This window comes from Choloepus didactylus, chromosome 9 (assembly GCF_015220235.1).
Source record: "Choloepus didactylus isolate mChoDid1 chromosome 9, mChoDid1.pri, whole genome shotgun sequence".
Taxonomy (NCBI): Eukaryota; Metazoa; Chordata; class Mammalia; order Pilosa; family Megalonychidae; genus Choloepus; species Choloepus didactylus.
In genome coordinates, this window is record NC_051315.1 from 74253858 (window position 1) to 74277861 (window position 24004).

A 24004-nucleotide genomic window follows, 5' to 3' on the forward strand; every position below is an offset into this window, starting at 1 on the left:
CCAGGTAGCAGGCTGATCACCTTGGGGAATGATGCCATATCAGAGACTGAGCGTGAGTCTGTGCTGCTGGCAGATTGGGCCCTCAGCAGTGGCTGTAGCCAGGTCAGATGTGGTGAGTGGAAGTCCATGTTGCTGATCCCACGCATAACCTCCATCCCTACCACCATGACCACTTTGTTCATGAGCCCATTGGGTAAATGATAGGATTGGCTGTGGAGACAGGCTGACTTGTATCCACAGAATGGGTACTCTTATCCACCTGATTACTAAAATCATCCTCTGCTAAAGTCACCCTCTGGTGAGCATTCACATGGAACAAAATATTTTCATGTTTTTTGCCCACTCAGGAAGGTCTATGCACATACCTTTTCTGTAGACTTTGTTAGCAGTCTTCCAATCATGTTCCTTCCAAGTCCCTGACCATCCAGCAAAACCATTAGCAACAGACCATGAATCAGTATACAAATGCATCTCTGGCCACTTCTCCTTCTAAGCAAAATGAACAGCCAGGTGCACTGCTCAAAATTCTGCCTACTGGGAGGATTTCCCTCACCACTGTCCTTGAGGGACATCCCAGAAAATGGGTGCAGTGCTGCAGCTACCCACTTTCTAGCGGTACCTGCATATCAGGCAGAACCATCTGCAAACCAGGCCTGAGTTTTCTCTTCCTCAGTCAACTGATTATAAGGAACTCCCCAAGAGGCCTGGTCTGGGAAAAAGAAGGTAATATGGCAGGAGAGGGGACCATGGGCATTTGGGTCACTTCCTCATGTAACTTACTTGTGCCTTCAGGACCTGCTTGAGCTCTATTTCGTACACACCATTTCAATTTTATGATGAAGTGCTGCTGTGCATGCCTAACTTTATGGCTTGGTGGGTTAGACAGCACCCAGCCCATGATAGACAACTCAGATCTCATGGTAACTTGGTGGCCCATGGTTAAGTGTTCTGTCTCTACTAAGGCCCAATAGTAGGCCAACAGCTGTTTCTCAAAAGGAGAATAGTTATCTGCGGAGGAAGGTAAGGCTTTACTACAAAATCCTAAGGGCATGCATTGTGATTCTCCTATAGGAGCCTGCCAAAGGCTCCAAACAGCATCTTTATTTGCCACTGACACTTCCAGCACCATTGGATCAGCTGGATCACATGGTCCAAGTGGCAGAGCAGCTTGAACAGCAGCCTGGACCTGTCACAGAGCCTCGTCTTGTTCTGTTCCCTACTCAAAACTGGAAGCTTTTCCAGTCACTCAATAAATGGGCTTGAGTAGCACATCCTAATGAGGAATATGTTGTCTCCAAAATCCCAAGAGGCCAACTAGGTGTTTTCCCTCTTTTTTTGGTCATAGGAAGGGCCAGATACAACAGCTTATCCTTCATCTCAGAAGGGATATCTCAACATGCCTCACACCACTAGACACGTAGAAATATTACTGTGGTGGAAGGCTGTGATGATTATGTTCATGTGTTAACTTGGCCTGGTGATGGTACCTAGGTGTCTGGTCAAGGAAGCACTGGCTTAACCATTACTGCAAGGATATTTGTGGCTGGTTAATAAACCAGAGGGCTGGTTTATTAAATCATCAGTCAATTGGCTGCAGCTGTGATTGATTACAATGAGCAGCAGGTCTTCGACAATGAGAGAATGCAATCATCTGGATTTAATCCAATCAGTTGAAGACTTTTAAGCAAGACAGAGGACCTTGACTACTTCTTCAGCTAGCCAGCTAAGCATTTCCTAAGGAGTTCATTGGAGTTGCCAGTTTGCTGCCTGCTCTACAGAATTTGGACTCGTGCATCCCCACAGTTGTGTGAGACACTTTTATAAAATCTTTTATTTAGATATCTCTGGTTGATTCTGATTCCCTCAAGAGATCTAATACAAAGCCCTCTATATTTTTGTTGGATTTATCTCCCATCTTCTGACACAAATTCCTCACCAATAAGTCTAGAGTAGTTGCTACTTCTTGGTCACTAGGTCCAATCAACATGATATCATCAATATAATGGACCAGTGTGATGTGTTGTGAGAGGGAGAAATGATTAAGTTCCCTGCTGACAAGATTATGACATAGGGCTGGATAGTTGGTATACCCTTGAGGAAGGACAGTTAAGGTATACTGCTGGCCTTGCCAGCTGAATGCAAACTGTTTCTGGTGGTCCTTACTAATAGCTATTGAATAAAAAAGCATTTTCCAGATCAACAGCTGCATACCAGGTACCAGGGGATGTGCTGATTTGCTCAAGCAATGCTATCACATCTGGAACAGTAGCTTCAATTGGAGTCATCACTTGTTAAGCTTACAATAATCCACTGTTATCCTCCAAGACCTGTCTGTTTTCTGCACAGGTCAAATAGGGAAGTTGAATGGGGATGTGGTGGGGATCACCACCCCTGCATCCTTCAAGTCCTTTAGAGTGGCATTAATCTCTGCAGTCCCTCCAGGAATCTGGTATTTCTTCTGATTTACCATTTTTCTAAGCAGGGGCAGTTATATTAGCTTCCCTTTGGCCTTTCCTACCATAATAGCTCTCACTCTATGAGTCGGGAAACCAATGTGGGAATTCTGCCAGTTGTTGAGTATGTCTATTCCAATTATGCATTCCAGAACTGGGGAAATAAATACAGAATGGGTCTGTGGACGTACTGGACCCACTGTGAAACAGAACTGAGCTAAAACTCTCTTGATCACCTGGCCTTCATAAGCCCCTACTTTGGCTGGTGGACCAAAGTGATGTTTTGGGTCTCCTGGAATTAATGTCACTTCTGAGCCAGTGTCTAATAATCCTCAAAATATCTGTTCATTTCCTTTTTCCCATTGCACAGTTACCCTGATAAAAGGCCATAGGTCCCCCTGGAGAAGGCTGGGAGGGAGATTAACAGTATGAATTTTTGGCAGTGTAATGGGGTCCTTCCTGAGGGTACCTGGCCTTCCCCTCATTCAAGGGGCTCTGGGTCTGTAAACTGTCTCATGTCTGGGAATTGATTAAGGGGTCATGACTCTGTTTTTGTAATTCAAATTAGACTTTTTTTCACTTGACCTATAATTCTTCTGCTTGTTCAGATCAAACAAGAATTCAGTTGATTGCCCATCTATTTTACTACTAGATATTCCGTGATCTACTAGCCAACGCCATAAGTCTCTGCAAGTCAGATTATTTTGAGTGCTGCTTTCAGCCTGCTGTCCATTATGGTAGCCACACCCACCATTTCTTTGGCAATTAACTGCTGCCACGTGGCTTCTGCTGACTTGGGATCTGATTATGCCCATTGTGTTTAAGGATTCCAGCTCAGTGACAGCAATTCCTATAGTAGTATTTGACCTACAGAGAAGGGCAACTACAGAGCTCTCTTCAGGGATGATGGAGCTAGTCTCACAAATTTATTCTTCACAGATCTGGTAAAAAGTATATCCTCTGGATTTCTTGGGGTGTGTGAGCAGGTCTTCCATGCTAAATCTACTCTAAAATTCCAATCTCTCTGAGCTTTTGCATCCTCTCTGCTACATTATACCAGGGCAGTTCTGGCATTTTGACCTCAGGTAATGTCGGATACCTTTTGATCCATGTTTCAGTCAACCACCCAAACAAACTGTTAATGCCCTTTCTAAACCCTCAAGCTACAACATTGAATGCAGAATCTCTGCTTAGTGGGCCCATATCAATAAATTCAGCCTGATCCAACTTTATATTCCTTCCACCATTACCCCACACCTTTTATATCCATTACCACACATATTTCTCTGATTTCTGTCTATATAAATTGGTAAACTCATGCAGTTCTTTTGGAGTATAGCATACTTTCTCATGGGTCTCACTTTGTACCTCACTATTTGGGGTGTGTTGGGATTTTAGTCTAGTTATAAGTCTTGAAGGAAAGAATGGTGGTGGGAGTGAGTTATGATAAGAACTAGAAGTATCCTTCAAGCCAATTACCTCAGGACAGTCTGTTGCAATTTCCTCTGGTGAAACAGGATTAATCTCTCCAGACATAGGAGTGAGGGCTGCTTCCTCAGGGGAAGTGATTACAGGTTTAGCAGCACTTAAAGGCTAATCTCTTTAGGCAGAGGTTGGAAGGTAGGCTCCTCAGGGCCAACTGGAGGTCAGGAAGCTGTTTCCTCAAGGCATGCTATAGGTTAGTTAACCGTCTTCTCAGGGTAGACCACTACAGGTATATCTAGCGAAGTCTTAGCAGAATCTAGGGTTCTAGTGTTCCCATTGCCATTACTATAATCCCCATGTCCCCATCCCAATTTTCAGGATCCCATTCTTTTCAATCAATGTCTTTAACAGTAGACACCTTATGAATTTGAGATTTTAGTTTAATTTGTAAATCTGTTGCTTGCACAATGAAACTCTGGGTCTGGTTTTCAGAGATCTCAAAGTCTGTGGCCACGGAAGTAAGATTTTCTTTCAAGGCACACATAGAAACATTTACATCTGTCATATGGCACTTAAGTTGCAAATTTGAAGCCTTCAGCTCATCCCTTTCTCTTATGACTTCATCCAGCATATCTAAGAACGATAAGCCAATGTCATTACAGCTTACTCCAGAATACTCTGTTAAAGTGTCAGAAATACTGTCACCCAGATCCTTGCCTCATACAAGAGTATGATTAGGAGAATCAAAGGGTGATATTTTGCGTATCTCCATTGCCAACTCAGGCCATGGACTGTAGTGCCATTTCAATTATTGGAAATAGAGTCATTAGTGCCTTTGAATATAAACAGAATATAAAACCAATTATAAAAGCCCATTTTAAGATTCTGTTTCTCAAGAACCACTCCTGGTACCAAGTTGTATTAATTAGGATTCTCTAGGGAAACAGAACCAACAGGAGATATCTGTAAATATGAGATTTTATTAAGGTGTTTCATGCAACTGTGGAGTGTACCAGTTCAAATCCCATAGGGCAGGATGCCTGAGTCCAAATTCTGTAGGGCAGGCAGCAAGCTAGCAACTCCAATGAAGGTCTTTGATGGGCTTCCCAGTAGAGGCTGCTGGCTGAAGAAGGGAGGGTTCTCTCTCTTCTCCTTTGAAAGTCTTCAACTGATTGGGTTAAATCCAGCTGATTGAATTATCTCATTGCTGACAATATTCCCTTCTTGATATAATCAGTCACAGGTGCAATCAATTGCCAGATGATTTAATAAAACAGCCTTCTTTACCTGTAATTGGTTTGTTGATGTCTTCTCTTTCTTTTCAGGTCAGTCTAGTTTGTTCATATATGTGCTGGTTTGTATATTTATGACCCCCAGAAAAAGCCATATTCTTTAATGCATTCTTGTGGGGACAGACATATTTGTGTGGATTGGGTTGGAGCCTATTGGTTCAGTGTCCATGGAATGTGACCCACCCAACTGTAAGTGATAACTCTGGAAAATTTCCATGGAGTCATGGCCCCACTCATTCAGTCTGGGCCTTGTTTAGTTTACTGGAGCACTATATAAGCTCAGACAGAAGGAGCTCATGGCTAGCTGGAGTTGAGATAGACATTTTGAAGATGGCCATTGTAAGCTGATGTAGACATTCAGATAATGCCATTTTGAAACACAACCTAGGTGCAAGCAGACACCAGCCATGTGCCTTCCCAGCTAACAGAGGTTTTCTGATGTCAATAGCCTTTCTCCAGTGAAGGTACCCTTTGTTGATGGATACTTTATGGCCTTAAAACTGTAACTGTAAACAAATAAACCCTCTTTTATAAAAGCCAATCCATTTCTGGTGTTTTGCATTCCAGCAGCATTAGCAAACTAGTACAATGTGTTTCCAGGAAGTTGTCCATTTCCTCTAACTTGTCTAGTTTGTTGGTGTACAGTTGTTCATAGTATCCCCTTATTATTTTAAAAATTTCTTTGGGATCCATAGTAGTGACCGTGCTCTCATTTGTGATTTTGTTTATTTGGGTCTTCTCTCTTTTTAACTTTGTCAGTCTAGCTAAATGTTTGTCAATCTTGTTGTTCTTCTCAAAGAACAAACTTCGGGTTTTATTTATTCTCTCTATTGTTTTGTTGTTGTTGTTCTCTAGATTATTTCTGCTTTAATCTTTGTTATTATTTTTCTTCTACTTGTTTTAGGGTTAGTTTACTTATCATTCTTAGCTCCTTCAGTTTTTCAGTTAGGTCTTTGGTTTTAGATCTTTCTTCCTTTTTAATGTATGCTTTTAGAACTTTAAATTTCCCTCTCTGCACTGCCTTTGCTGTATCCCATAGGTTTTGTTGTGTTGTGTTCTTATTTTCATTCATCTCTAGATATTTACCAATTTCTCTTACAATTTCTTCTTTGACCAAGTGATTGTTTTGGAGTGCATTGTTTAACTTCTGTCTTCCATATATTTGTGAAAGTTCCATTTCTTTGGTGGTTATTGATTTCTAGTTGCATTCCATTATGTTCAGAAAATGCACTTAGAATAATTTCACTCTTTTGAAATTTATTGAGACTTGTTTTGTGCCCCAGCATATAAGCTGTCCTGGAGAATGTTCCATGAGCACTAGAGAAGAATGTATATCCTAGTAATTTGAGATGTAATGATTTATATTTGTCTGTTAAGACTAGTTCATTTTTCACATTGTTTAGGTTCTCAGTTTCCTTATTGGTCCTCTGTCTAGTTGTTCTATCTATAGAAGATAGTGTTGTATTGAAGTCTCCCACTATTGTAGACATATCTTTTGCTCCCTTCAGTTTTGCCAGTGTTTATCTCATGTTCTTTGAAGATCCTTGATTGGGTGCATAAACATTTATGATTGTTATTTCTTCCTGGTGAACTTTCCCTTTTATTAATATATTGTGTCCTTTGTCTACTATGAGATCTTTGCATTTAAAGTCTATTTTGTCTGATATTGGTATAGCTTTCCCTGCTTTCTTTTGGCTGCAGCTTGTGTGGAATATTTTTTCCATCCTTTCACTTTCAATCTCTTTTTGTCATTAGGTCAAAGATGAGTCTCATGTAAACAGCATATCAATGGATCATACTTTTTAATCCACTCTGCCAGTCTATATCTTTTAATTGGGGAGTTCAGTCCATTCACATTCAAAGTTATTACTGTATATGCAGTTCTTGAATCAGCCATCTTATCCTTTGGTTTTTATATGTCAGATCCATTTCCCCCCTTCTCTTTTTTTTTCCTTTGTTACCTTGGTAATAACTTTCAGTTCTATGCCCTTCTTCAGACCTCTCTCTCCTTTTTTTTTTTTTTTTTTCTCAGTCAGTAGAACTCCCTTGAGTATTTCTGGTAGGGCAGGTCTCTTGTTAACAAATTCTCTCAGAATTTGTTTGTCTATGAAGATTTTAAACTCTCCTTCACTTTTGAAGGAGAGCTTTGTTAGATAAAGAATTTTTGTCTGGCAATTTTTCTCTTTCTGAATCTTTAATATATCATATCACTGCCTTCTTTCTTCCATGGTTCCTGCTGAGTAGTAAGTACTTAGTCTTATGTGCTTTCCCTTATATGTGTGGTGAATTACTTCTCTCTTGTTGGTTTCAGGACTTTCTCCTTCTATTCAGCATTTGACAATCTGATTAGTATACATCTCAGATTGGGTCTATTTGGATTTATTCTATTTGTAGTTCATTCAGCTTCTTTGATATGCATATTTATGTCCTTTATAAGGGTTGGGAAGTTTTCCCCAACTGTGTCCTCAAATACCCTTCCTAGCCCTTTACTCTTTTCTTCTGGGACACCAGTGATTCTTATATTCATGTGCTCATGTTGTCCATCATTTTTCTGATATCCATTTTTTCAATTTTTTCCACCATTTGTTCTTTTGTATGTTTGAATTCAATTGTATGTCCTCTAGTTCACTTATTCTTTCTTCTGCCTTTTCAAATCTGCTGTGGTGTGTCTCTAGTATATTTTTAATTTGATCATGAGTATCTTTTATTTCCATAAGATCTGCTACTTTTTAATTTACTCTTTCAAATTCTTCTTTATGCTCTTCTAGAGTCTTCTTGATGTACTGTATGTCTTTAGGTAAGCCACTGAATTTGTTTTGGAGATTTGTATGTACTGCTTTGATTAATTGCTTCAAGTTCGATGTCTCCTCTGGCTTTGTAACTTTGCTTTTGGCTTGTTGGTATCTTCTTGGGTCTTCGTGTGTTTTGTGATTTTCTGTTGACTTTGGGGCATTTGCTTATGTTGATAAGGTTATTTTGGGTAATGCAGGATTATATGGATATTTATATAGAATTTGGCAGAACCACAGCCTGCTGGTGTGCTCTTTCCCTGTCTTTCCAGCAGATAGTGCTCTTGAGCCACCTCTTATCCTCAAGCCAGCTTTTCCCTACCTGCAGCTATGCTCTTGGTGGGGTCCAAACCAGCTGGAAATCCAATCAACACAACTGTTCTCCATGTACACTGGGGATTGCCAGCCCTAGGGTTGGGGGCTGGGCCCTGTGAAGTTTGGTAGGGAGTCTTCTTAATGGCACAGGGTGTCTCGTGATTCCTGGGCCTCTGAGTGGATCACTCTCAGGCTGTGTCTACACGTGTCTCCCTCTAGCTCATATGTATGTTGGTTCCTTCATACCATGCACCTATGTGCCTCTGGGATGGAGGAGGGGCTCCTAGTGCTTCTGTGTGGCACCCTCACTTATCCCTGCCTCTTGCCCGTGCACACTGCAGGCATCTGTGCTGGAAGAGTAAATGTATTGGGTTTTCTGTGTGCAGTCAACAGAGTTCCATTGTTTCCTGATTTCCCTCATGGGAGCTCCTGGCCATGGGGCTGAGAAGGATTATCTTCCCAGCTAATTGCTGAGACGGATGTACTGGAGTGGAGAGCTCTTCCCTCCCCTACTCATTGGTTAGCTCACAACTGCCAGCCCTCTGCAGCAGTCCTGGTTTAATAAACTCATCCCATCCTTTCAGATGTAATTTCTCCACTTTTTCATCGAAGTCCCCACTAAATACTGTAGAGGTCCTCCTCTAGCTGCTAGTACCCTGGAACCACTGTCCTGGGTGTTTTCTGCCTTTTCTCTAGTTTTTTTTTCCCCCCACAGAGGAGAAGTTTGCTCTGCCTGTCCTATTCTGCCATCATTAGTGGTATCTTTTGAAGAAGGTATATTTTTTAATGTTGAAGTTCAAATTGTCAACTTTGTATTTAATGATTAGTTATGATTTCAAAGAAATCCTTAGTAACTTCTAGGTGCAAATATATACTTCTATGGTTTGTTCTTGAAGTTTTATAGATGTTAACTTTTTTTTTTTTTTCTCTATGATCTTTGAGCTCCTTTTGGTGTCATCTTTGTTTTTGGTATGAGTTAACAGTACAAACTTTGTTTTCCTGGTTAAATTCCTTGGCATCCCTCTGCAAATATTAATATACAGTGGATTGTATATCATGGATGATTGTCTGGTGTGTGAATGTATTTCAATAAAACTGAATTTAATTAAAAAAAAATTCCTGAAGATTTTAACTAAGACATTTTTTTCTAGCCTGTCAGAATTATTGTAATAAAAAAGTTTAATATTCAAAAAAAAAAGTCAATTAGCCCCAAATAAAGAGGGCAAAATGGAAGAACAGATAAGATATAAAGAAAAAATATAACAAGATGACAGATTTATATATAGCCACATAAATAATCACAATAAATATAAGTGGTCTAAAGATAAAAATAAAAAGACATAAACAACATCCAGATATCCTGAGTACAAGTAATGATCCTCAGATATTAAGATACAAATAAGTTAAAAGTAAAAACAATAGAGAAATCCACAAATATACTCTGAAATTTCAATATCCCTCTCTTAATGATTGATAGAATAACTAGGAACAAAATCAATAGTTTCAAGGACTTGAACTACATTATCATACAAATTGACATAATTGACACATAATACATGCCACTCAACAATAGCAAAATATACATTTTTAAACTTGCACATGGGAATTTTATTAAAAATGATATTTCAGGCCACAAAAAAGTCTCAATAAGCTTTAAAAATATTAAAATCAAGCAAACTGTTTTTCAGATCCCAATGGATTAAAATAGAAATCAGTATCAGTAAATAAGATCTTTCAAAAATCCCAAAATATTTAAAAATTAAATAACACTTTTATAAAACTCATGAGTCAAAGAAGAAATGAAATGGGAAATTAGAGATTATTTTGAACTAAATATAAGTGAAAACAACATATCAGTACCTGTGTGATTCTATTCAAGCTGTACTTAGGAGTAAATTTATTTCAATAAATACCTATATTAGAAAAGATGAAAGGACTCAGATCAGTCACCTTGGCTTCTATCTTAAGAAGATAGAAAAGTAGGGAAAATTAAATCCAAAGTTAGTAAAGGAAAGAAAAAAAAAATCAAGCAGATGTCAGTGGAATAGGAAATAGATAATTGAGAAAATCAATGAGACCAAGAAATTCTTTTTCAAAATCAATGAAATTGCTAAATCTCTAGATAAACTGATCAGTGAAAAATAGAGGTGAATTTATACACACACAGACACATGCACACATACACACAAGATGTGAATTTTCTCGATCTGGTTATAGAGAGCAACCATGTAAAACCTAGTTCTTAATTTACCAGCTGCTATGACAAATACCACACTAGAGATTGACTTAAATTATGGGAATTTAGTTTTCATGGTTTCAGAGACTAGAAGGCTTGATTTCTTCCAAGCTAGATAGTGTTGTGACTTGCTGGCTATAGTTGAGTACCCTGATTTTCTTATCACATGGAAATGTTCTTTCCTTCCTATTCTGGGTTCTTTTCTCTTCTAGCTTTAAGCTTCTCTCTCTAGTTTTCTCTTTTTTAAGGTCTCCAGTTAATAGGCTTGAGAACCATCCTGAGTCATTTGGCCACACCTTATTAAAATAGCATCTTCAAAAAGTCCTATTCACAATCGTTTTACACCAAGGAATGGGATTAAGATTAAGAATATGATTTTTCCACAGGCTATAATTCAATTTACCACACCTATTATTTAAAAAAATATAGGAGGAAATCTTTGTAATTTTGGGTTCAGAAAGCATTTCTTAGATACAATATGAAAAGAACAAATTTATAAATTAGACTTTATCAATATTTAGCATTTCTGATTTTCAAAAGAAGTAATGAAATGAGAATGAAAAGACAAACCTCACTGGGAGGAATTGCAAATCATACATCGAAACACGTTAATAAGAAAAAACTAAAAATGGGCAAAAGATTTGGACACTGATCAAGGAAGATATACAGATGATAAATAAGCTCATGAAAAGATGCTGAATATCATTAGTCATTAGAAAAATGTAAATTAACACCACAAGTAAATGCCAATACACACCTATTAAAATGGATAAAGTTAAAAAGAAAGACCATACAAATGGCTGGTGAGGAACTGGAGGATATGAAAATCTTGTATGCTCTTATTGGGGATGTAAAATACTGTTTTTGTTTCTTAGGCTGCAGAAAGCAATCCCTGGGGCACTAGCTCAAACCTCTCAGAACATGGGGTGGTGGCCAGACTCTCTGCAATCTGTGGGGCACAGGCTCCACCCTCTGAGAACACTGGGGTGGTAGCATTCTTCTTGAACAACAGAGTGGAAGGCTTATCCTCTCCAACCACTGAAGCAGACTCACCCTTTTCCACACACATTGTTGGGCCTACTCTCTTGGCCCAAGATGATGTCTTCAGTTCACACTAACTTATTTTCATTTCATCTATGGCTGCTTCTACACTACTATGGCAGAGATGACTAGTTGCAACAGAGATAGCATGCCTTGCAAAGCCTGAAATACTAACTATTGCACCCTTTTATAAAAAGATTCACTACTCCTGGTTCTTATTGAATGTACTATATGCACTTCAAAATATGTGTATTTTCTTTTATTGTGCTACCATTCTATAAATATAAATGAGCACAATGTGATTTATAGTGTTGTTTTAATTGTCTATATCTGTATCGGCTTATTGTCTTTTTCTCTATCACTTACTGAAGAAGGGGTCTTAAACTCTAACTATGATTGTGGGTTTTCTATTTTTTCCTTTAGCTGTCAGTTTTAGGATTATTATATTTTGTTTTGTTTTGAAGGAAAGACCCATTTATCATTATGAAATAATGCTCTTTTTTGCATTACTCTTTCTTTTATATATAGCATACCAACATTTTTTGATTAGTCTTCACATAATATATCTTTTCCCATATTTTACTTGCTATCTTCTTTTTATATTTTGAATGTCTCTTGCAGGGATACAGTATATAGTATATATAGTATATAAAAAATTTATCCAGCCTGACAATCTTTTAATTGGAGTATTTAGTCCTTTTGTATGTAATGTAATTATTAATATGATGGAGTTAAGTATGCTGTTTCTCTTAGTTTTATGTTTGTTTCCTTTGATCTTTGCTCATTATTTTTTTTCTTTTCTGTCTTCCTTTGGAAAATCAGTATTTTTTGGTATTTTGTCTCTTTTGTTGGCAGTTTAGCTGTACTTGTTTGCATTATTTGATTAGTTGTTCAATACATGACATCTTCACATTATACCTTAAATTAATATTACTCCACTTCTCATATAATGTAAAACTTTAAAACAGTATAATTCAATTTATATTCCATTTGCCCTTTGTATTATTACTGTCATATATTTCAGTATGACATATTTTTATGTTAAATAAGGTGGACTTTAACATAATATGAGTAGGAAAATTTCCTTTTATATTTTTCCACGTCTTCCATTTCTAATGTTCTTCCTTATCCGTTGTAGAGCCAAATTTCCAAATGAAAGCATTTCTATTTTGCCCTAAAGTTTCTGTAGCATTTTTGTAGGGTATGTCAGTTTTGTTTGCCAGAACACATCTTTTTTTTTCATTTTCACTTTTGATGAGCATTTTCACCATATGCGGATTTGTAGGTTGACAGTTTTTTCTTCTTTCGTCACTTTAAAGATGTTCTATTGTCTTCTGGCTCCACTGTATCTGTTGAGGTCAGATTTTATTCCCATCATTTCTCCCTTGAATGTAAAATATCTTCCCTTCCTCCCTCTGCCCTCGCACTCCAAGTACAGAGGATTATGGCAGACTTGTTCCTTGTTTTCCTTCTCCCAGCACCAACAACTGGCCCCAGATATGAAAGAATCTTCCATTCTTTGATCACCTAAAAAGACTTATCCTTCTGGATTTTATTAGATTATTTTATGCCCACAACCCTGTGATAGCTTTAAAGAAAAGTATGACTTTTTTGTCCATTGTTAATTACCATTTCAGTTGATGTGAATATCTTTCATATTCTTCTACAACCGAGCTGCAAGTATATTATCGTGCACACAAATTTTTAAAGGCAATACAATGATAGAAGTTGTTTGAGTTTTGTTGTTTTCTTCATTTATGTATGTATGCTTGTATGTATTATGTTTGTGTGTACGTATTATGTATGCATTTACCTTTTTCAAGGAGTGGACAACTTTGAAAGAGCTCTTATGAAAAAATTTGGTTTTAACTAAGAGTTTTTAAATTGATATTCATAGACTATTTATCTAATAAGTATTTACTGTCTACTGTGTCCTTACAATTATATTAACTGTTGTAAAGGTATTCTATTTGAAGCTATAAGATTTTAGCTCAGAGGAAACTACATTAACACTGAACAACTGATGGTTAAGGGGTTAGATGATTGATAGAGATATTCTTGTTTTATAAGTTTAGACAAAGGATATCAGTTAGTCCTAGCTTTGGACTAAAAAAGAATTTTTATTCAAAGTCTTAGGACTTCAATGGGATTAAAACTGGAGAGTATTTGGATAAACAGAAAATACAAAAAAAAAAAAGACATTAAAGCAAATGTTGGTGAATATTTGATTTGTTGAGAGAAAAGAACAAGAATCATGAGCAACATATTAAAAGACAGCAGTTCTAAAATATATGTTCACATTTACTTGAATTTGTTTTATTAAAATACTATATTCATAAAATGAAGTGCACAAGATCGCATATGTAAAGCTCAATGAACATTTACAAAAAAATTCATCCCTGGCCCTGCCTCACATATCAAGATAGAGAATATTACCAGCATTCTAGACACCCTCCTGATGTCCCCTCCCAACTATTTCCTCCCCTAAAGATAACCATTATTGTGACTTCCATTGTCATAGAATAATATTCCTTAGTTTTGAATTTTTCATAAATGAAGTCACACAGTATATGTCATTCTTTTGTATCTGGCTTCTTTCAATGTCAAGATAGTTGATAGCTCTTTGAAGGAATTCTATGGAAAAATAGAAACGAAGGGAGAAAGATGTATAAAATTATACATTTTTCTGAACCTAATTCAAAGGTCAGTGTAATATAGAAAATGTCCACCAAATCTAAAATGTGGGTGTTGTTGAGTTCTTTATATGGAGTCAGGTTATTTATAACTGTTGAGTAATTACTTGCTTACTGATTTCATTGGTTCTTGGGGCGGGAGATAGAAACTCATATTAAACAGAAGTAATTTAATTATTTCATGTGCCTCTATTGGTACAAAGTCTTTGAAAGGTAACAAGTTTAGAGTAGTTGATAGGGGTGAAGAGTGTATTGAATGAGGAAAAAAAAAGTATATAGAAGGTTGGAGGTAACTGAGATAAAAAAAGATTAGAGAAGGAATATTTTTCACTTTTAAAGACATTGATACATGAGTACATGATACTTAATTTTATCTAAAGTTTAGCAATGTAAAACAGACGATTTGAAATTTAAATAACTTCCTTTGAAGAAAACTGAGTATTCATTCTACTTTTTGGGTTCTTCAAAGAAAAGAAAGGTTGGAAGTGTACATGTTTTACTCCTTCTGCTCATTAATCTTTAAAGCCTTGTCTTTGAAACACTTGCCTTACAGTGATGTTTCACCTGATTGGTTGTGGCAGACACATTACTGTCATGTCACAAAACATGCTGCTTCAGAGAGTTGATTAATGTTGAATACTTGGTTAGAGATGAGAAAACATTGGTAGGTTGATTTTAGAATGAAGGATCTATGTGGAATTAATAATGTAATCTACAAGTTCAGGCAAAAATTGCCTGTGTGCCACATTTCAGTTTATCAGAGTCCCTGGGTGATTTGCCCAAAAGGCAGAGTGATAAGGTAGCTAAATTGTTTCAGGCATCTAGGACATAATTATTAATGTTTCATTCTTTTTCATCAAGCTGAGGGAAGGTTACTTGTAAGCAAATATCTGTACAGTATGGGAATATTTTAAATATAGTAATTGGTAGTTCATCATTTTGTTCTCTTTCTATATATGGTTATGTGTGTGTCTGTTTTACCAAAAAAACAGAAAACAAAAAAGCCTTGTAGCCTTTATCACGTTCCTTCCAGGTATATGACTTGCCTGCAAAATCTTCAATATCACTTTATAACCTTTACTTCAATCCTTACTTAAAATTGAACTTTGTTTTGGAAGCCTGTTAAATATATGTTATGATGAAATTTATTAGCACATTTATTAGCAGGACTAAGTTGTTTTAGATCACAATATTTAAAATTACATATATTTGAAAAAGAAAGGGGGGGAAGATAAGGTGAGTGTATATGAGAGAAGGAAACAGATGCTTTAAATTTAAAGTGAGCAGGGGATGTAAATAAAAGGATGATTTGGTTTGTCAGTGCCCTCTCTACTCCAAGGTCTTCCTTCCCTCTTTTTATTCACACCATCCTTTGTCTTACTCTTCATTCTTTAGACTTGGTAGTTTTCCTGGAACTAGGATTCAGAACTGGATGTTCCCACCCAGTAGCTAGAACTCAGAAATCCTGTTACTATGACCCTACGATTTAAACTCACTGCTATTGAACCAATTTTCCTAACCCTCAGAAAGCAAGAATTAGCACCCTCACAATGAATCTTCACACTTGGGTTTTTGTCTTGGTTGATAACACAGGAATATATTAAAAAAAAAAAAAATCAGTTTTTTGTTTTGTTTTTCATTTCAACAAAAACCTATTAGGTGTTTATTGAGAATGAAAGACTAAGGCAGTCCAGGACGACTAAAGCCAAAAAGGCCTAGTTCTAAATATCAACAGAACAGGCTTCATACAATATTGTACACATACCCTAAAATCTGTGTCATATGTTCCTGAATGCAGTTGCCTCATATAAAATAGCAAGCCTAGATGGCATGTTCGAACTAGAAGCTTTACCAAACTACAACTTGTTTTCCGTATGCCTACAATAACATTTTCCATTTGTTTGTCAATGCCCTCCAGCCAAAGACTACCAAGAACACACCTGTAGTTGGACAAGTAGGACTTATACTCAGGGCAGTGAGCATTCTCAATGCAAACCATGGGGAACTGTGGGGTAGCTCAGTGAGAGGGTGTTAGAAAGGACTTGGTATAGGATTTGGGCTTTGACTGAGTGATTCTGGGGACAGTACAATGAAGCAGGGGTTCTCTTTGGAAATGGGAGCTTTTGAGAAAGCAGAGGGGCAGTTTCATGATGGGGAATCTCAATAAATCTTATTTATAGTGGGGTAGACTAGAGTGATGCTAAAGTTGGAATTGATAAATAGGTAGCTCATATTAGTTGGAAGTGGGAGATGTTTGGAATTTTGTCATTTGGACAATGTTCATGTTTTGTCTGTGTTCAAACCTGATTAGGAGTGGTTTTGTTTTGTCTTAATCCATCACGGTCACAGAGTGGTTGATGTTCTGTGAAATTTTTTATGTTCAACAGGAGAACACCAAGACCTAGCTCTGATGTCAGGTCAGAGCCTGGCTGTCAGAGCTGTTTATCATTCTCATTGTAAATGTGGAGTATGTTTTTTTAGTAATCTGGACCATAGGGCACAGTTATTTTTCTTCTGTAATAATAGCAAAGATACATTTTATTTCATTTTATGTCTTCTTTATCAAATCATAAAGTCCAGTTGCATGGTAGGAACTCAGTAAATAAATAAAATGTTGAAATAAGTATCAATAAGTAAAATACTGAATAAGTATTGAAATAGACAGATAAACCAGAAATAGACCAAAAATGACCTGAGAAGGGAAAAGGATGAATCAATCAACAAAATACTTTCATCCCAATGGCACCAACTTGAGCAAATATTATTGAAAAGGGAATAATAACAGTAACTAATAAATAACCAACATATTAAAGTAAACATCTGTTATATTCTAGGCACTCTGCTGCATTATGTATTTAATCATTGAAGAATTCTATAAATTAAGAATACTTTTAACCTTAAAACTGAGGGTTGGAGTGGTTCAACCAATTGCCCAAGGTCATAGAGATATTAAGGAGTGGATTCAGGACACAGACCCGGACATTTCCACTCTCAAATCTCTTCTTCTTCATCTTTGAACCTGCTACATTTGTCTACTGTTCCCTAATCTGAAAGCTAACTAATACTGATAATAGCCACCCAATTGCCATATTCAGTAGCCTCTTTTCAAAACTTTTCAAACTTAGAATTACGTGATGCTCTATAGGTTTCAAACAATACTGGATCCTTAAACCCCTCCACTCCCCTGGCTCCCATGGCCTCTGAGTGCCCACCTGGCTCTCCTCCTGCATCTGTGTTTATTTGTTTTTTAACTCATTTTCTAAATGTTATAGTTTCCTTGAGTCTAGCCTCCATGCTAAGCCCTTTCTTTATTCTCTCTCCCTGTATTATTTCATCCTCTCCTACAATTACAATCACTGTCTATTTTTCCAATTCTGTATTTTTAGATCTGATGTTTCATCTGAGTTCTAGTCCTGCATTTCCAGGGGCCTACTGCGCATTTCTACATGCATGTGAGGACTGTTAATCTCTCTTTCTTTCTCTCACTCTCTTTCTCTCTCTCTCTCTGTGTGTGTGTGTGTGTGTGTGTGTATTTGCACACCTTGCCATCAAATTATTTTTATTTTCTATCTTTCTCAGATAACTTCCTCTAGTTGCCTACACACAAAAAATAAATGCAAAAAAATCCCCATTCTATCTTTTTTTTTTAACTTGCAAGCAAATAACTTTTATTATTTTATTATTACACCCCATGAGTATGAGGACGATGCGGAGGGACCTCCTCAATGGATGAGGACACAGATCAGAAAGTAACCCCTTCTGCTCCTGCTCCCTGCTCTACCTCTTCTTCCAATGTGTTCTCTTCAGAAAGGCGTTCTCTCCATATTTCTTCCTTGTGTGTCCCCTTCTTTCACTCTGCCCACTTAGATCTGTCCTATCTTTCAAAGCCCAGTTCAAGTACCACCTTTTTCTGACTCTTCTAGATCAAGTCAATATCATTTCTCAAAATTCTTTTATCATCCATCCCTTGACCATTCACTCTTCTACTTGATTACATTCCAACTTTTATTTGAGAGTTTGGGATAGCTGGTCTCTAGAACTTCATCCACCTATATAGACTTCTGAATCTGTTTTCTTCCCACATGTCACATCTCCTTAAGCAAGTCTCTGCCTCCATCCTCCAGTAGAGATGAGGAGGGGTAGTGAGCACGGAGAGCTCAGCATGGATTTGTGGGGAGTCAACTCACCTGCTTTTAGGAGCTTAGGTGTTTGGTGAATCTCCTTTCAGGAACCACACAGGCATTTATTTTTATTTTTTTCGAAGTGAAGTAGCACCCCCTCCCCTTATTATACAAGTAACATACTTGTGGTCAAAAAATCAAATATTACACAAATTTATAAAATTGAAAAGAATCACCCATAATTCTTCTCCTCAGAGATAACTGCTATTAAAAGATACTTTAAGAGTTTCTGGTCTGGTCTACACAAATATTTACATTTCAGTGGGCTTTCTGGAGACCCATGGAGATCTCTCAGATTGAGATCTGACAAACAGTGGGAGGTTCCAGTCTGGGGGATGGGGAAAATGGCTTGTAAAGTATTACGACATTGCATGTATTAGATTGAACTATATGAGACTATTGATATTTAGCTATTTTTGACCTCTGCATCTGCAATTTCATATGTTTCAGATGAATGTATGTGAAGCCTAGAAGGTCAGAATTTATAGGGCTCATGGAAACTTTCAAGTCTAACTATTTATTGTACAGAAGAGAAAAAAGGATCAGAGAGGAAGTGTGTAGCCTAGTCACATATAAGTAGAAGGACCAGGGCTGGTTCTTTTTCCACGGAACCATGTGCCTGCTTTCCATACCTGCTTCTTTAAAACAATAATCTAGGAGCAAGGGGGAATGTTTTAAAGCAAAAATCCACAACTTGCTATCAGGAAAATTTCTCTTAATCAAAAAAATCAAAATGGAAGAGCTGCCTTGGAGGTAGTGAAGTCTCCATGACTGGAGATGTGGTCTGGCTGCGAAGAGCACTATGACAGCTCGAGGGCAATGAACCTTGGAGCTAATGAGGCTTAACATTCAGGGGCCTGCACTTGCACAGGCTCCTTCTTAAGGCCGTAGGAGGAGCCCTAGCAATGTAGTAACATGGTGATACGTTTTTGTAATATTTGCAAAAGTAAGCCATTCTAAAATTCCTTTTCCAAAGAGGGTCTCAGAATTGTAAAAGGCTCAGGCCCTGCAAAACTGGATTCATTCCTGTGTGGCAGAGTTTTGAAAAGCACTGGGCAAGAAAACAAGAGGCCTGGGTTCCAATCATGGCACCATTCTGGTCCAAACAGGCAGAATGGCACTTGTCCTGCTTACTTCACAGGGGGGTAAAAATCACAAATGCTAAGTGTGTTGAAAAATATAAAATGTAAGCAAATCTAAATAAGTGATATTCCTCAGATTTTCTATCTGTGATATAGGATAATCATTGTTGCATCTCATTGTTGAAGGTAACGCATACAAAAAAATATGTCCCCGGTACCTTGTCCTTGTTCCATTTCCCTCAGTTACATCCTCCTCCTTTCCGTCCTCCAGTCCCCTCCCCTAGTATTCCAGCCACAGGAGCGGTTATTAGTCATTATCCTTTCCTATGTCTATATGTTTGTTCATGAGGCTCCCACTCTCTATAGTCTGTCTTTGCCTGGAAAAAATCCTTATCCGCAAGGATTGATCTACTAGCCTCCCTCCTCCCAGCCCCGTGATACCTTCCCTAAGCACTGTTTCTTGATGACCTAACAGATGGGGACATAGATCTTATACGGTCCCTGGTCCCCTAACATCAGATCATAGACACACGGTTCTTGGTATACATGTGCTAGGGATCACTGCGTTTGTCCACTTTGCAGGAGCAGAGGCTGCTCACAGTGGCAGCAAATAGGAACATGATGCAAAGAAGGTACATGTAGGAATTCTTGTCATGGCCAGGTAGGCTGGCCTGCTGCTTCTCAGTCTGGCCCTGGCTGGAGGAGCAAGTTGCTGTGAAGAATGGCACTAGAGTCTTCAGCACAGCATGCAGACTCTCATACCAGTTCCCCATCCATTTGTGGTCTCCATAGCAATAGGGATTGATTTCTCAGGGGAAGAATCAGAGGATGCTCAAACAGCAAGAAAATTATCTGGCTCTCAGATGGCTTTGGGAGTCTTTCTGTGGGCACCCTAAGTCTTCTCAGCTGCTCAGGCACTTCAGGATGTCTTTGGGCACATCTGGGGTCTCAGTCTTGATTTCAGAAGCTGGGAAGGCCCAGAGCTGCCTCTCAGTTGGGCTCTAAGGGGTGCCGGTTTGCTCGCTTGGACACTGTGTGCTATGCTCTGGAAGCGCCAGGACACTGCATACCTTTGCGCTCCACCGGTACTCTGTGTGCCCCTGTGCTCTCAGCTCTGCCTCCATTCTGTCTTACTCATATTTAATTGGTCATCAAAATCTATAACTTCTGCCTCTCAAATAGCTCTTCTCCTTATTGGACGCTATCCTAGTTTTCTAGTGCTGCTATAACAAAGTACCACAAACGGAGTGCCATAAAACAAGAGAATTTTTTGTCCTGTCATTATGGAGGCTAGAAGTTTGAAATCAAGATGTAGGCAGGGCAGTGCTCCCTCTGAAAGAAAGAAGTCTCTAAAGGAATTTGTTCCATGTCTATCCTGGCTGCTGGTGGCCCCAGGTGTCCCTTGGCTTGTGGCAGTGTTAATTCCAATCTCTGCTTTTGTCTTCACGTGACCTTCTCTCTCTCTGCCTATCTGTGTCCAAATTTCCTCTTCTTATAAGGACATCAGTCATATTGGATTAGGGCCCACCCTTATCCAATTAATTAAGATTAGTTAAAATGAATTTGGCCTCATCTTACCTAATCATGTGTTCAGAGACTACATATCCAGATAGGGTCACAGTCACAGAATAAGGGTTAGCACTTGAACATATCTTTTTTGCAGGACACAATTCAACTCATGATAGTTACAAAAGCCTCCTTATAGATTTTCATTTCTTCAGTAAAATTAACCCTCCCTGTTGTATGTAAAGCACCGATCTGATAGTTTAATTTGTTCCCACTAAAGTCTAACCTTTGACCAGGCTTATAAGATTTTTAACCATTTGATCCTTACCTGATATTCTAACTTCATTTTCACCATGTGTCTCTCAAACTACACTTGCTAGCAAAATTTGTGCTTGAACAAACCAAGCCTTTTTCATTTCTTTTTTATCATTTCTATCATTTGGATTCTTCTGTCTTAACTTACCTTGGAAAATGCCTACACATGTTAAAAACTAAGATTTACTGTAAAATCCTAATTGCTTGAAATTCTGCTAAGCCCTTTACATAGATTGCCTCATTTACACTTCCCAACACTCTGGGGAGAACACTTTTGCATTCCCATTTACAGAGGGAGAAATTAAGGCCTAGTGTGGGTAAGTGCCTTGTCTGTGGACATACCACCATCAGGTGATAAAGCTGGTATTTTTTTATGCAATTTTATTGATATATGTTCACATACCATAAACTCATCCAAAGTGTACTATCAGTTTTTCACAGTTGTGCATTCATCAACACAAACAATTTTTTTAATTCAGTTTTATTGAGATATATTCACATACCATACAATCCTCCACGGTATACAATCAGCTGTTCACGGTGCCATCATATAGTTAATTCATTCTTCACCCCAATCTATTTTTGAACATTTTCCTTACATCAGAAAGAACCAGAATAAGAATAAAAAATAAAAGGAAAAAAGAACATGCAAATCACCCCCCTATCCCACCCTATTTTTCATTTAGTTTTTCCCCATTTTTCTACTCATCCATCCATACACTGGATAAAGTAAGTGTGATCCATGAGGTTTTCACATTCACACTGTCACCTATTGTAAGCTACCTTGTTATACAATTGTCTTCAAGAGTCAAGGCTACTGGGTTGGAGTTTGATAGTTTCAGGTATTTACTTCTAGCTATTCCAATGCATTAAAACCTAAAAAGGGGTTATCTATATAGTGCTTAAGAATGTCCATGAGAGTGACCTCTCGACTCCATTTGAAATCTTTCAGCCACTGAAGCTTTATTTCATTTCATTTTGAATCCCCCTTTTGGTCAAGATGTTCTCAATCCCATGATGCTGTGTCCAGATTCATTCCTGGGAGTCATATCCTGTGTTGCCAGGGAGATTTACACCCCTGGGAGTCAGGTCCCACGAAGGGGGGAGGGCAGTGAGATCACCTGCTGAGGTGGCTTAGTTGGAGAAAGAAGGCCACATCTGAGCAACAAAGAGGCACTCGGGGAGACTCTTAGGCACAGTTATAAGCAGGTTTAACCTCTCCTTTGCAGTAACAAGCTTCATAGGGGCAAGCCCCAAGATAGAGGGCTCAGCTGTCAGTCCTCAGTGTTTCTGAGAACATCAGCAACAATTCAGGTGAGGAAGTCCAACACCTCCACATCCTCCCCTAGCTCCTCAGGTACCCCTGAATATATATTTTTATTCTCTGTCCAAATCACTTTGGGATGTGTTGCTATTTCACTCTAACCTATGCAGACCTACCATATCTCACTTCCTATTCAAAGCTCCATGTAATTGTAGTGTTTGAACAAACTGACTGTAGAAGTTATATTGTTTAGAAAATATAGATCCTACACCAAACAAACATCTCTTCCCTTGGTCTCACATGGAAGTTGAAGTTTTAACACACAATCAGTTTCAACCTGTACCCTTTGGCCCAATTTGCCCTAGTCTTAACCAGATGTGTTTCATTCATATCTCTAATTGAAGTCTGGGTTCTTATTCAGCTTTTTTTTTTTTTTTTCCCCACAGTTGCTGTATGCATTAATACTGACATTTATATCTGCCGAGTTCTAGCTCTGAGTTTCAGGTGTCACACAGATATACAATGTTCCAGAGACCAATCAGATTATACACAATGGGATCAACATCTCAGAGTTTGGAGATAATGTTACAATTCAGGAATAGATTTGACTGGTATAAGAGCTTACAATCTAGGGACCATTACAATAATCATTTATCTGTTAGGCTGTGCTCTAAGATTCAATTCTGAGTTTACACATTGCAGTTAGTCTAAATTGGTGAGGCATTATAGTGTTTGCCATTGTTTCTGGCATACTTCACTCAAAATGCAGTCTACAGAATCCATTCACCTCGTTATGTTTCTTACAACTTCACTCCTTCTTGTAGTTGCTCAGTATTCCATTGCATACATATGCCATAGTTCACCATTCTGTTCCTCAGTCAGTGTACACTTAGGCCACCTCCACCCACTGCAAATCATGAATACTGCCCCCATAAACACCAATGTGCAATTGTCCACTCATGTCTCTGCTCTCAGATCTTCCAAGTACATACCCCATAATGAGGTTGCAGTACCTTATGGCTCCCACATACTTGGCTTCTTGTGGAACCACCACACTGACCACCAAAAAGGCTACATCATTCTGGCTTCTAATCAATGGTAAATAGGTACATCCCTCTCTCCATGTTTTCTCCAGAACTTTTACCCCTATTTATATTTTTTCCTGCAATTTTATAGAGATATATTCACATAACATACAATTATCCACAGTGTACAATCAGTTGTTCATGGTGTTGTCATATAGTTGTACATTTATCACCACAGTCAGCACTTGAACATATTGATTACTATGAAAAAGTTTTGTTTTGTTTTTGGTGAACAAAAAAGATAATAAAAAGAAAAATAAAATGTCATACACAACAATATAATTGTAAGGACAAAAAACAACACCACTACCAAGAATCACATATCCC

At 38.0% G+C, this 24004-nt stretch overlaps 1 pseudogene; it reads right to left on the reverse strand.

Moving 5' to 3' along the window:
• Window positions 1-20022: 20022 nt before the first annotated feature.
• Window positions 20023-20297, reverse strand: LOC119543675 (annotated as a pseudogene).
• Window positions 20298-24004: the final 3707 nt, after the last annotated feature.